Source organism: Mixophyes fleayi, chromosome 8 (genome assembly GCF_038048845.1).
Source record: "Mixophyes fleayi isolate aMixFle1 chromosome 8, aMixFle1.hap1, whole genome shotgun sequence".
Lineage (NCBI taxonomy): Eukaryota > Metazoa > Chordata > Amphibia > Anura > Limnodynastidae > Mixophyes > Mixophyes fleayi.
The window spans coordinates 24,357,837-24,372,556 of NC_134409.1; the positions used below are offsets into that span (position 1 = coordinate 24,357,837).

General features: G+C 38.9%; 1 long non-coding RNA gene across 1 annotated transcript in view; it reads right to left on the reverse strand.

Moving 5' to 3' along the window:
• The window catches only part of LOC142099055 (uncharacterized), a 24,451-nt gene extending 9,732 nt beyond the window's left edge, over positions 1-14,719 (reverse strand). The window contains exon 1 of the long non-coding RNA XR_012678466.1: positions 14,635-14,719. This is a non-coding gene — a long non-coding RNA (uncharacterized LOC142099055). The remainder of the gene's footprint in view (positions 1-14,634) is intronic.
• Position 14,720: the final 1 nt, after the last annotated feature.

A 14,720-nucleotide genomic window follows, 5' to 3' on the forward strand; every position in this document is an offset into this window, starting at 1 on the left:
CCTACAGAAAATCATCATACCCTGTAAAAAAAAATTACCCGTTGTCACATTACACCATGGAAATTGAAATACATTAAATCAAACTTTCCAGCTATATTTACACATTATATAACCCACAACAGCAGAGTGAAAATAACATCTACAAAATGTCTTAACTATAAACATAATTTAATTGCTAAAATACCTGGTGTGGATAAGTGATCATACCCTTCGAATAACCATTATAAACTTGCATTTTGGGCTATTGCTGCTTTCCATTCTCAAGATACCCCAGAATGGGCAGTTAAATTTCTTCATTACGTTATTAATCATGGTGTGCAGATCTCTACTATATCCTGTATTTCCTCTAAAAGGAAACCTAAGTAGAAAGCCTGTACTGCCACATTCACTCTTCTTTTGCGTTTGTGCAGATTAGGGTAAGACCACCTCCACGGATCCAAGATATAATGCAAATTAAATATCTGCAAACAAGCAGATGGTTATTAAAGTTGTCGATCTGTTTCCCTGGTAGTGTTTTACCGGCCTAGCTTGTAAAAATAAGTCTCAGTTATTATTATGGCACAATTTATTTAGTCCAGGATAGTGATCTCCAAACAGTACATTTTGGGGGTACAGCCCCTTTACCAGGTGTGAAGGGCACACACACTATATAATAAGCATAAGATACCAGCATAGAACCTGGTGACAGGTTTTCTTCCAGTAAGGACTGCTATGGTATCACACATAGTAAACTATACCGGTACAGTGTCTGTTACACAGCACATGAATCTATGCTGTTTGACAGCACTAAACGCAGAGTGATTAATCACCAACCTCTCTATATTGGGTTGTGTATGTAAGAAACTAGAGTCCAGTCGTAGGCTGATGTAGAGTCTCTCATCAGGATGTAACCATGTATAAATTAGTATGATGTCTATAACGTGTCCGCTGTAACCAGGCAGGATTCTCCTTAGTTAATGACAGTAACCCTACACAGCCGCTGTAAGTGATGCTATCAGTCTGGATGAGGTTTCACTACCCGAGTGCTCCAGGTGTAATTATTCAGCCATCACGCTCCAATACCTGCAGACTGAGTGCAATATTTGTGCAGACTCCTGTGATATGAAGTCAGCGGCTGGCAGGTAAGACATGGTCATGATTTGTATAGGGCTCAGTGTCCTTAAGCACCGGTATCCCACGCTGGACATTACTGATAACCAACAAACATGGGCTTGGATACAATCAGGACTATATACAAGATTAATGTGGTAAGCAAATATTTTGGAGGCGACCTGAGTTTTCAGGACAGTATAACATTTGTACATTAATTTACAGCTATGACAGGTTGTAATGGCTGGTGACCTTATACATACTGTAAAGTAGATTATCATGTTTATTGTAGTTCCACAACTCCTGTAGAGCCATGATTCTACCAATTCTATTCTACACTATCTACATATGCATTTTCTTCTCCTAGAGCACACGTGTAATGCTACGAAACTTTGCTTAGTTTTAATGCAACAGTTCCACAACTTTTACAATTAATTATTTTTGTATGTTTGCTACTTAAAAGAGAGTTATCTATTAGAGTGTTTTTCTATTTTTCTAGTGACTTCTTAGCCATTATAAGTGAATTACTGTTGCAGATTCAGCTTTATATGTGTGTATATATATAATATATATATATATATATATATATATATATATATATATATAATTAGTCTTTCTTTTAGTAGCTGCAATGTGTAGGATTTACAAACCACACTATGAAATACTGGAAGCATTTGCAATATTGCAGTCAGAGCTGGATTATCCACTATGGCCCAATGGCCACTGAGGGGGCCAAACCAGTATGTTGCTTAGGGCCCCATGCATTGGGGTCTTAATCAGGATGTGGTTGCAGCAAATGCATTATGTTTGAATAGAAAAAAATCTGTAGGCATGACAATGAAATATCTCAAATGCAGCAACACTTATAGAGTCTAGACACGTGTGCTTTAACTTTTTGGCTTATTTCTTTTTTTTATTTGTCTCCCCTGATTCAAATTGAGGAATAGCCAAGAACACTCAAGACAATATGACAGACGGCTGCTGAAAAAATGCAATTAAAAAAATAAAAAATAGAGTATATTTATATTACACCATAGGTCAGTTGTGCACAATATTTCTGGGACACCAAGGGCTAGATTTACTAAGCTGCGGGTTTGAAAAAGTGGGGATGTTGCCTATAGCAACCAATCAGATTCTAGCTGTCATTTTGTAGAAGGTACTAAATAAATGAAAGCTAGAATCTGATTGGTTGCTATAGGCAACATCCCCACTTTTTCAAACCCGCAGCTTAGTAAATCTAGCCCCAAGTGTCATTTTGTCTGTGTTTTGTTACCCCAAACGAGGTGGGTTTCAATAGAATGTACCTGACAATCAGGAGGCCCCAAAAACAAATTTAGGAACACCCCTCAGACCCACATTAAATTGATAAAAGCACTGATCTTATTGACATATGTGTATAATGTTACAGAGTTAGAGGTGTTGTATTATGTGTATTCCTCTGAATTTGGCTTGCTTTGTTTGTTTAAACAAATACATTATAAAACAATATGGCAAAATAGCAATCCAGCAATATTTTAAAGAAATACAGTTTCTATTAAATGCAGCTATATGAAAACCTTTATGTATATCTTTGGTCACATTTCTGTTTTGGAACTACCAAGAGATAGATGAATAGATAATAACAAATATAACAAGAAGTAAGAGACACCGTAAACTGCAGTCACCCAACATCCAATCAGATAATTACTGAGCTGTTGCTATTGACTACTACACATTTGCACTTTGTTAGAAAATACATTTAATTCTCTTTTTGTGTGACTGAGCCTTTAATGTATGTTGCAGATTACACTTCTTTTGCACACTGTCCATAGGCACACACTGGGGAGTTCTTTGTGGAATAACAACTTTATATAAAACACATACATGTAAACTTTTCAATGTCCCCCCCCCCTGGAAGTCATGTGACAAGGGGGTTGGAGGTGGCGTGATGACGTTGTTGGGTCACCATAGCCCCGCCCCCACTATAAAATTACGAAACTCACGGCATTGCATAGCGGGGGCGGGGCTTAATGACACAATTAAACCCCGCCCCCGCCATTCAATGCCGAGAATTTCGGCGAATACGGGAGGTTTGCCTACTCTGCCGGGAGTACTATAATAGAGAGTGACAACACAATAGCATATGTAGGAACAGCTCCAACTGCTGTCCCTCCAGTGTAAGTACTCCAGCAATATAAATACTGAATCTGTTACAGAGTCTCAACAATGCTTCAGAGTGTGCTCTCACCGTAGCTGGATTCTCTATACGTTATACCTCCCGTGTCTCACCAGTGCTCATGTGGCAGCAATACCCAGAGAAAGGAGTGCATACTGTATATAAAGGTCTCTAGCGTCCCTGAATTGGTATATTCTGGGGAAATCACTCTTTTAGGATAAGTCGTGTGGGGCAGTTACTGATAGGTCTTATGTTCGGAAGCGCTATTGGTTAATGTATAAATAGTAAATGGTGCAGGAGGAGAGGATGGATTTTGTCATCTTGTCCTGTAACTAATTTACAGCACCAGAAAAACTGTGATCTGGATATAAAGTGAATATTTGCATTTGGTTGGCTGAATCTTAAACCAAACCCTGGATTTGCGGTATTCCTAACTGACACACAATTAAAAACGCAGAAACCTAGTTTTAGTATATTCTTTAAAAGGCTGAGACCAGTTACATCAAATTGTCAGTCTTTTGGGAAAATCAATCCACTTTGATAAGCTGTCCATCTTCCTAGCCAATTTCCAATGGCACAGATTATACAACTCATGTAATTTATACTCTGAATGTAACCCTTTTTATTTTAAACTGCTTTGCTTGTGTATGTTATATCAGTTGTTTGTTAATTGTTTTCCTTTATACCTGAATGCCCTGTAGGTTTGTATATTAAATCTATAATTTAATATGTGGCATCCTTGATACACTAACAAATCCATTAACCTGTTAAGAAGAATATAGCTCAACCAAGTTAACTGTTTGAATGCCGGTGTGTGATTTGTTGATGCATTTGAATCACAAGTTTAGTGTGTGCTTGCATTTACATTTGTGTAACAGTCTGGAGGTGTGAAGATTTAACCCTTTGTTTGCTGGTGAGAACCTTGTTAGACTGTGGTAGCTAGAAGCCGTGTGAGACAGTATATTGGGATCCTATTGCCCGTATTCAATAGGTGGTGGCAAACCTGAAGTGTGTGGGGGTGTGAGCGCTGTTTGGGGCGATTCAGTAGGTCTATAACCTGTGTGATAGGTAGAGAGAGACTGCGGGCTGAATTGTGTGTAACTTCATACAGCAAACACCTCAAAGTCATGAAAGCTGGGAGCATGTTCGTGACACTTACAATGAATAATAGACTCTTGTTCCAAGAATGCAATCGGCACCTGTACCTGCTCAGAAGAGCAGAATAAGTACTCCAGAGCTATAAGTAACTCTTAATGCTCCACATAGCTTGGACATATTCAGTATGGTATATTGTAAAACTTGAAAGGTGCTGTACTAAACAGCTCCATTTTTGAACAATACTCAGCTGTCACAGTGAAAACAAAATCAAAGTGATAAAGGTTTCCTTGATGTTAGGTTAATTTTTAAAAAAAAAACAAAAAAAAACAACATTATTTTGTTTTACAGATAAAACCATACAATCAATCATGGGCAAAAGGTACAAACATAAAGATAACATCTACACATAAAATAGTCAACAAAGTCATTGCCACTGAGATATTGCAGATATGATCCACAGATACCTGAGCATGTGGTTAGTATAGAAAAATGCGGTTATCTTAATTTTTTTATTTTTCCAAATTATTAACCAACACCCCATATTTCATTTGGCTAGATACCTACAGATTCACTCACGTCCGTCCCAACCCATTGAAGCTTACAGTCTAAATTCCCTAACATACATACACACACAGAGAGAGAGAGAGAGACACTAAGGGCAATTTGATAGTAGCCAGAGCACCCGGAGGAAACCCACGCAAACACGGGAAGAACATACAAACTCCTCATAGATAAAGGCATGGTCAGTGCTGTGAGGCAGAATTGCCAACCACTAAGCGACTGTGCTGCCCATATATAGATGTATAGTATAGCTACTGTTCCCCACACCCCCATAAAATAATAATTTCTTTGGGATAGGACAGTTCCATTAATTTCAAAGAGATCACTGCTGACACACAAAAAAAACTGACTAATTAATTTTTCAGTTCTCTATTTTAACTCCATCCTGAGATACGTGGTGTGACGAAACTAGTTTGATAACACATTAACCAGCCTGTCCCTTGTTTCTCACAAAATGTGGATTATAGCATGTACTTTTTATACTCCTTCCTTTTGTTCCCCACCTCAACAGAGTACAACTGCGGTGTCTAATTACATGTGGATAAGGGGAAATTGTACTTCATTGTAAATATGTATATGGTTTATTGCATATTGTTGATATTGCAGTGACGCTGTTATTCACTATTCTTAAAGTGAAGCCAGGTGGGTTATGGGTAAGGATGAGATTCCAGGATACAGGTGAGGGGGCTGTAACTACATTCATTCTCCGCCTCCTTTCTCTACAGGAAGCAAGGAACAGCTGGAGACCCCTGTGACATCACAAAGTAGTGTAAGGGGTTAATTTTAAGAGGGGCTGACTGCTAACCTATCTTTGGCGATGGGGAGGCCAATTAGTATCCATTAATCTCAACATGACTAGTTCAGACATTTTGTCTGCAACCCAGCAGGGGGCTTCTGTGGAAGCACAGCTCTTCACTCCCCCTTCCAACCCCCTGTTCCAAGCCCCACCAATGTATAATGAGAGAGAGAGACAGGGAGTTGCCCAGGGAAGAGAAAACACTGTGGAAATTTGACCCTAGATATAAGTAGTCACTTCAGGGGAGATATGATATTCATTATGGGAATTGATGGCTGGAAGCTGCAGGGTTGCTGTTTTTTGAGTTGCTGTTCTCTACCAGTGGAATACATCTGCAGATCCATGGGTCGTCCATTCAGGACAACCAGGTGACTGTAACTCCTTAAGCTAGTAGGGTAAGGGACAGATGATGCGGTAAACCTGCCTGGTATTTATTTACCATTTGTATATAATATTATAGTGTTGTTTTTATTACGATAAATGTACTGTTGTTCTTTTCTAATTGCATTTGCCTGAGTGACTATACAAACCCTAGAAGGTACTGGGTAGGCTTCCTTGGCATAGCAAGGCACACCTGGGTGTCCAGCCAGTGTGAAGTGGGTAGAATTGGGCCAGATACTTGATAAATAGGCTCCCTCATGTGATTACAAATCAGAGCAAAAAAAGCCCTATCTCCGTCTTTCTGCCCCTTGATTAATTGTCCCCATAGTGTGAAATTGGAGGGCGGGAGATTAAAAGGTAACCAATTGTAAGGCGCTATGGAATTTTCTGGTGCTATATAAATATATGTTGATGATGATCCAAGGAATACTTCCTCACTAAAATGATGATAGAGCCATGAAACGGCAGGTTGTATGGACTCCTAAAGTTGCAGAATTCAAAAATGAATGGGACAAACATAAGGCTGTTCTGAATACTTACTATACTTCCCCAGTCTCGCACTAAGCACTGAATTGAATTGGTAAACAACATATTTTTCAGCTGTGAAATTGTATGTGTCCATGTTGCTAAAGTCCCTCTGATCAATGACTATGTGATTCCTCTTATAGATCCTCCTCTGAGGTGAGACTACTTGATCCTCCCAGGTATCCCCTGGTAACGTCCTACATGTCCTCGTATGAAGTAAGTCGCTTTGTGCAGAGGTGCCAGAAGGAAAGAGAGGACGCCCTCCGCAGAGAAGAATCATCCAGGGACAAACTGAAATGCCTGGAAGTCGCATCCCGTAGCCAGATCCAGGACCTGAAAGCCAAGCTGAAAGAGGTAACCAATGAAAACAAAGCGCTGCATAGAACAGTGAAGAAACTCCGGATAGACTTGGGTCTGGAGGGGAACCCAAAATTCAAAGGTAAAATGACCAAGGATATCATCAAGGAGCTGAATGAGCAGGAGGACCATTGTTCTCATCTAAAGGAGGAAAACCAACTTCTCTCTGTGAAACTCCGAGAAATGGTACCAGTCATTGTTCAGACACAGAAGCAGAAAGCCGAACTCCAGATTCAGCTTGAGGGCATGGAACACAAAATTCAAGATCTGTCAAACAAGAACACCCAGCTGGCCAAACTTCTGCAGGAGAGTGAGAAAGACAGAGAGGACTTAGAAAAGTTACACCTCAAGTACAAAAAATCCATAGAGGATGCTAAGAAGGTCACAAACCGTTCCATACAGACCACCACCTCTATTCCTGTCGTTTTACAAAGCACCTACAAGAAAGTTTCCCGAGAATCTTCTAGCTCACAGGCGGCCCAAGTACCCTCGGAAAATAGAAAAGTGTCATCGGCAATAAGTAACTCGCCTCCAATTGCTGATGACAACACACAAAAACCGTACTTCCGAACTGTACGCAATCAATCCTGACACTCGGTGATCCGTAGTGTGCTGTATTCTTGAAGACAATTTCTCCAGATTTGTAACATATCATTTGACAAAAATAATAAAAATAAATCACATGCAAGTGTCCAGTTAATAGTTTAAAACTGATTTTGACAGATACTTAAAATACACCCATCACCTACATACATTGGTCTGGGCTGGACCAATATTCAGCATAGGAACTAGTGACATCACTGAGATACGAGATAGACATTGCCTTGATAATGCTGCATACACTGTAAGTAGGCATCAGGAACAGTTTTGTACAACTCTGCCAGCGAGTGTCCTAATTTCAGGCATTTTAGGCTACCAGTGGCTTCTCGCTATTTTAGGCTTCGCTTTCTTAAAATTTTTAAAAAAAGATACCTAATCAGTTTTACTTCCTCTACGGTTAGCTAGCAAACTGATTTTTAAAGTAAGTATATAACATTGACCCAACACTTGTAGGTCGTTTACCATTTGGTGAAAAATGTGCAAGCAACGAACATTTGTTTTCTTCTTCTCACATGCGCTTGTTTGAATGCGCCTAATTCTGCTTTTTGATCGTCTATACAGACACCCTGCATGATATTTTGAGAGTTTGCAGCTTGCAAAAATAAACATGACACTTCAAAGCCTTGTTATATCCCATCCTCAATCAATTGCAACACTTCTTTTACAATCCTAAAAGACAACCCATTGGACCTCATATTTATATTGTGGATATGTATCAACAGTAAGGGAGCATCTGAGGGTATATTTACTAAACCTTGGGTTTAAAAAAGTGGAGCTGTTGCCTGCAGCAACCAATCAAATTCTAGTTATTTCTTTAGTACGTTGTACAAAATGACAACTAGAATCTGATTGGTTGCTATAGGCAACATCTCCACTTTTTCAAACTTGCAGTTTAGTAAATATACCCCATGGGCTGTTTGAATTTCATGCATTATATTTGTACATCATAATTGCACTGTGCTCAGGTGATTTCTTTTATTAAAAAAATGGGATAAAGGGTTGCCATTGAAAGTAATTACTGGTGCTATATCTCCGCCCCTTCAGAGGACATGGTACAATCAGGTCTTTAGTGTGGCTATAAAAACGTTATGGCCACCAGCCATGATTATAAAACTTAAGCAGAAAAGCTTCTGATATCTTCACTGATATCTTAACACGCTAACCCATGCACACGCTTCTATAAACAGCAGCAAATAAACAAAAACCATCCTAGTTATGTAAGAACTACAGCTGGGGACCACCCTAATCCCTTTCTCTCATAATGAGTGAGGGTATCATTGACTTAGCAGCAGATATTGAGACATATCTTTTGTTTATTCAGCTGAAAGTGCTATGAAACAATGTAATAAAACAATAAAATGTCTAAAAATATAATTTGTTTGAAATGACTGACATTCTTATTGATAACCCTCCAATGAAGTATATGAGTAATCTATAATATGTAGATAAATAATACACATAAGAAAACTAATGAGCACACAAGGGACAATTATGAAAATAGGTGCACAGCAATGTAAGCTTGCGAGCAGGGCCCTCTTACCTGTCTGTCTGTATGTATTACCCAGTATTGTTTTATTACTGTTTGTTCCCAATTGTAAAGCGCTACGGAATCTGCTGGCGCTATATAAATAAATGTTTATGATGATGAAGATGCTGCAAACCTTAGCAACCAATAAGAAGTTTGCTTTCATTTTTTAACTACTGGTAGAAAAAAAAACACTTGCTCTGATTAGTTGGTATCAGTAACAGCCCAATGTATACTAGTACGAGATGCAACAACACTGGTTTACCACAACTAGTACTATATGTACGTAGGTCACACTAGCTCAAGGTTCCATCTCCTGTTGGTTGAACAGGTAGATGTAATGACATCAAATCCCAGTGCCAGTAGTAACCTTCAAAACAGGTATGTCCAATTTATAAAAATGTTTTTTAAAATTAAATTGTCTTTTAAAATAATGATGGAGTGATGATAATGATGGAACCACAGATTGCAAAGATGATTTTAAACACATTGCCGTTTTAAATTTTGCTGACAAAGTTGCCGAATATCAGCAATTTGCAAAAATAGAAGCTTAATACATTTACCCCCTGGAATGTATGTATTAATCAACACCCATGTGATGGTGATTATTTTTACCAAGGACCATAATTGCCGACTTTACAGTATCTTGGCCCCTCCCCACCATACCGCAATGTTGTAAGTCACATGACCATGCAGCAGGGGTGCGGCAATGGCCCCATGTTGTTCCACCATGGGATGGTAAATGTTTTTACCAAGAATCCCCTAAAATGTTTGTTTATTCAAAGTACCCCTAATGTGATATCAAACGACGCCTATGCAACTACAGATTTTAAATACACCCCCTATATATATTATTATTTATTAATAAATGTAATGTTATTTTACATTATATTAAACAAATTAATCTCAGGTACCTTGGGGTATACAGCACACAGATGGAGAGCCTTGGACATAGATTATTATGTTTGACAAAGCTGTAACGAATGAAACGTACGTTGGGTAATTGACGTCATTGGTGACGTCACAACCCGAAAGTGGGGCCAGCACCTCCCGGAGTAATAGTTATATGTATATTCCACATACATCAACCCGCAATAGATTTAAGGCAGATCTAAATCCAAGCAGCACTAATAGATCTTTAGATCAATTCATCTGCAGAATATAAAACATCTATTGGGTGGTTAAAATCTCGGAGGGGATAATAGGCAGATACTGGGACTCTGGGCCTGATTCATTAAGGATCTTAACTTGAGAAACTTCTTATTTCAGTCTCCTGGACAAAACCATGTTACAATGCAAGGGGTGCAAATTAGTATTTTGTTTTGCACATAAGTTAAATATTGCCTGTTTTTCATGTAGCACACAAATATCAACTTTAAATTTCAGTGTACAAACAAGCTATCGAGTATTTGTGTGCTACATGAAAAAACAGTCAGTATTTAACTCAAGTTAAGATCCTTAGTGAATCAGGCCCTCTATGTTTAAGGTAGACAGACAACTTTATAATTAAGTGATAAGATGCTGAATAGTATATACCCTATGAAAGGAGAAAGATTGGTATTGACAAATAACTAAGAACCTATTGCCTTTGTATTCACCAGTCTGGATCAAAACAGTTTAACCCTCTATAAGTTACATTGAACGAGCCATTAGAGCTCAGTGTTTTCCAGATATTGCAGATAGCTTGGCTAAATATATGAATGATAATATAATTTATCTCATGACCTTTGTGAGAGATATATATGTGGATATGGAAGACGAGTATTATAGAGGTCCATCATAAAGATAAATTAACACATAAGCCTTGATATATGCTTATTAGTAATCCCTATACACTTGTTTATTGTCAGTGAATTGGAAGGGATTTTCCATAAGACTATGAGACATCTTAGTGTGGGAATACATTATATGTGTGTGCAATAAAAGAATGATATAAACACAGATGATAAATTCAGTATTTTATTGATACAATATAACTGCTGATATACATGCGCAACAATAAGAATGACACAAACACACATGACAAATTCAATATTTTATTGATACAATATAACTGCTAATTAAGGATAAGAGAATTTTAATTTACACATTTTCTTTCTATATACACATTCTTTACCTGTATTTTTAACAATATTTCACTGCTATGGACCAGGGTCCTTACTGAATTGTTTGGGATAGTTATAGTTTACAAGATATATTTTAATTAAATAATAAAGATATAAAGCAAAGATTTTTAAGATAAATGATATTTTTTCTTGCTTTGGACTGGAGTGCCTTCTCATATTTCCAATTCTGGTCTTCTTGATTCCTTTTAATACTTAGAAGTTGGAAGAGCACCCCTCACCTATATGAATCACATGAATAATACTATAGGGATGAGGATAGTCTCAACCATTCACTAGTGTTCATTTCTATAGCCGGGTGCTTTAATGTACATAGAAGACATGTTCCGAGCAGTATCTTCCTCTATCCCATAGTTGTCTACTCTCCTGGAATATCTGGGAGACTCCCGGGAGAGCAGGCACTTCTCCCAATTCCTGACCAGCTCTGTAAATTAAACAGGGGGGGGGGGCTTAGTGACGCTCTGCACGTGTTATCGTGACTCTGCCCCGTATTTTATTGGTCCAAAATAGTGATGCCAGATTTGGAGGCGGGGCTAATGAAGCAATTCTTCGAGCCACACACCCACCTGCCTCCCGGGAAACAAGTTGCCTATGTTGGCAAGTGTGCTCTATCCACAGCAGCATTGTGCAAGTATGTGGATCTCTTTAGAATTCCTCCTCATTCTGTATGAACATTCAGCAGAACATTCTCTCCATTTCTCAGAATTTCTACCTGTATCGGCAGGGCCAAGTCACCTGTAGGTGGGGTCAGTTCAACAGTAAGTGGGGTCAACACACCAATATCCCTACCCACATTGGTGGTAGCAAGGCTACACCAACATGCAAACGATAGGTGGAGTGACAGCAATGCCAGGCATTGCCTACCTCAGTAGGCAGACATGTAAGCAAAGTATTGCACTCAGGGCCGGATTAAGGGAATGGAGGCCCCTGGGCTAAGGGGTCCTCCATTCCCCCGTGAGGCCCCCAATGTGAGTCGCCCCCCAATCACTTACCTGACACTGCAGTCCTCCTTCCGCCGCGCGCTGTAAACTTCTTACTGAGGAGATATTGCGAGAGTGAGACTCATAATCTCACTCGACTATTTCCATCCCCGTTCCGTCCTTCAAATCGAAAGCAGTCGGAATAGTCATTTGCGTGCGGACACGAATTCCATGCAATTGTGTTCACTAGCGTAGGTCCCGTTCTGGTTCATGCACAGCGCAATTTCACACAAGATACGACACACAAATGGACTTGCATTTGAAGATCAATCAGGCCCATTTTAATTAAATTCCTTGTTACGAAACAAATGCTACAAAACACTTATTCATTTATTTATCACAAAGGAAAATCAGTTTTCCTATAATATAATATAGATTTAAGGCTAGTGATTTGAAATTCGATGAAACAGAGTTGGTTAATTCCTTTATTCTTCCCCCCCAAAAAATATCTCTAGCTACACCCATGGAAAGCAACAGGTACGCTTGAGGAAACCAGTATCAGAATAAGGCTGCAATTTATAATCTATTTATACTCTTATATTTTATATATGGCAAATAATTGTACAAGGATGTGCTTGACTTGAACCTAGCTGAGTTAATTTTCAAAATTTTAGCCATTGGAGTAAACTTTAGATACAGAATAAATCTAGAGCAGGAGAAGTAACAGAATATTAGGACAGAACAAGGGTGCCATTTTCATTCAAGACAATGTTGATAGTCAACATGTAAACACTGAGGACAGATCGACAAACTCCATAGTACAGAAACCCAATATGCTTCATTGTGTAGACACTGAGGTCTCTGGGAACCTGACACTAATCCTGACAATACCGACTAATCCGTTCAATGTATTGGTTCAAATTTGGGTCATGCCAAGGCAAACAAACTCTGCAGTATAAGCAAGGATGAATCCAACACTATATATTCCATTGTAAAATGTGTGTTTCTGGATTTATAAATGTATTTATATAGTGCCACAAGATTACAGGCCACTCTAGTAAAGAACTGACAATGCAATAAATACAGTGTCTCGAATAAAAAGCTTAATACAGAATGTGGCACACAGCAGGATGGAGGTACATGATCCAAAGAGCTTACAATCTATGTTATATAGAGTAATACATAAACAAGAAAAATAAAGGGTGTGAGGAGGGCATCTATGATTTCTAATTATTATTAAAAAAAATCTGAATTTTCTGAAGATCGATTATGGAAGCTTTATGGCAAATGTTCCCCAAATGTGGGGCAATTGGAGTATTTAAAAAAGACTCACTAGTGTACTGTATAGAGGTGTTCAATTAGGTTATAAATACATAAAATATTGTTAACCCTGCAGATATCTGGGCTCAAATTAATCAATCTAGTAATTTTAGAGTAAAACTTTCTTCTGGCATGTCACTATAGATATATGGCAGCTCAGAACAAAGTCCAGTCCTGCCCATTTTAAACATATAGTGGGTGTTAATGAGTTAATATAAAAGAAACCCTGTTGATATGTATAACTCAATACCTGTCATGTTAATTCAAACTCCCACCACACGTCCTCATAATTACCAAAGCGTGGACTAAGAAACCTTTTACACTAACATGATCAAATCCTATACTTTTTACCCGGGATAAAGCTTAGGTGCACAAATATGTTAGGACTGGCCAAAATTGGAAGACTTTGGCCCAAGTTGGACAGCTTAACGTATAATACAATATGTGAAACTAACATTCCCTGTTTTTAATATAGAAAAGCATTAATTGTGCATTAGGTGAGCGCAGAGTATTTCTGTTTCTTTGCTTATATCATCTCCCCTCTAATCCCCAGTCTGTACATGGTGAGTGCAGAGGACCAATAGATAGATATAGGAAACGGAAATTACGTTTTGTCGCAGGACCAAAATGACGCGCTTCATTGCGAATTGCGTTACTTTGGCCTGGGAATTGCGGGATGCGGGAGACTTGCCTGCTCTCCCGGGAGTATCCCGGAATGTGGCAAGTATGGTGTATACACACAGAGACTGGAGTGGAACCATAACACCACTTACACAACTGCTTTCCTTGTGCGTGCGTGTGTTTATATATATATATCTCTCCATATCTCCTTGGATAAGGTCTGCATTGAACATAGTGCATACTTAACAACTTTTCCTGGTTGGCTTCAGGGAGATCCCGGGGGAGGTGGGTGTGCGGGGGTGGGGCTTGATGAATCGCATCATTTTGGCCCCACCACCTAATTGATTGTGGGGCTTAATGACGCAAACATTGCATCATCTTAGCCTCGTCACTTATCTATTGCGGGGACGAGAACCGGGAGGTTGTCCTGCTCTCTCGGGACGTCTCATGAACATTCTGGGAGAGCAGGCAACTATGCATTAAAGAAAAGCAGCTAATGAATCTCTAGAGACTGAAGTGTCTTTTACATTTCTGTCTCCATTACTGAAGTCATGCTGTCTTACCTGTCAGTCTTTGATTAAATCTTGGTCTCCATGAAAATGGCCACCTCCATAGACATCAATACATGGACATAGGACACAATTTCTGA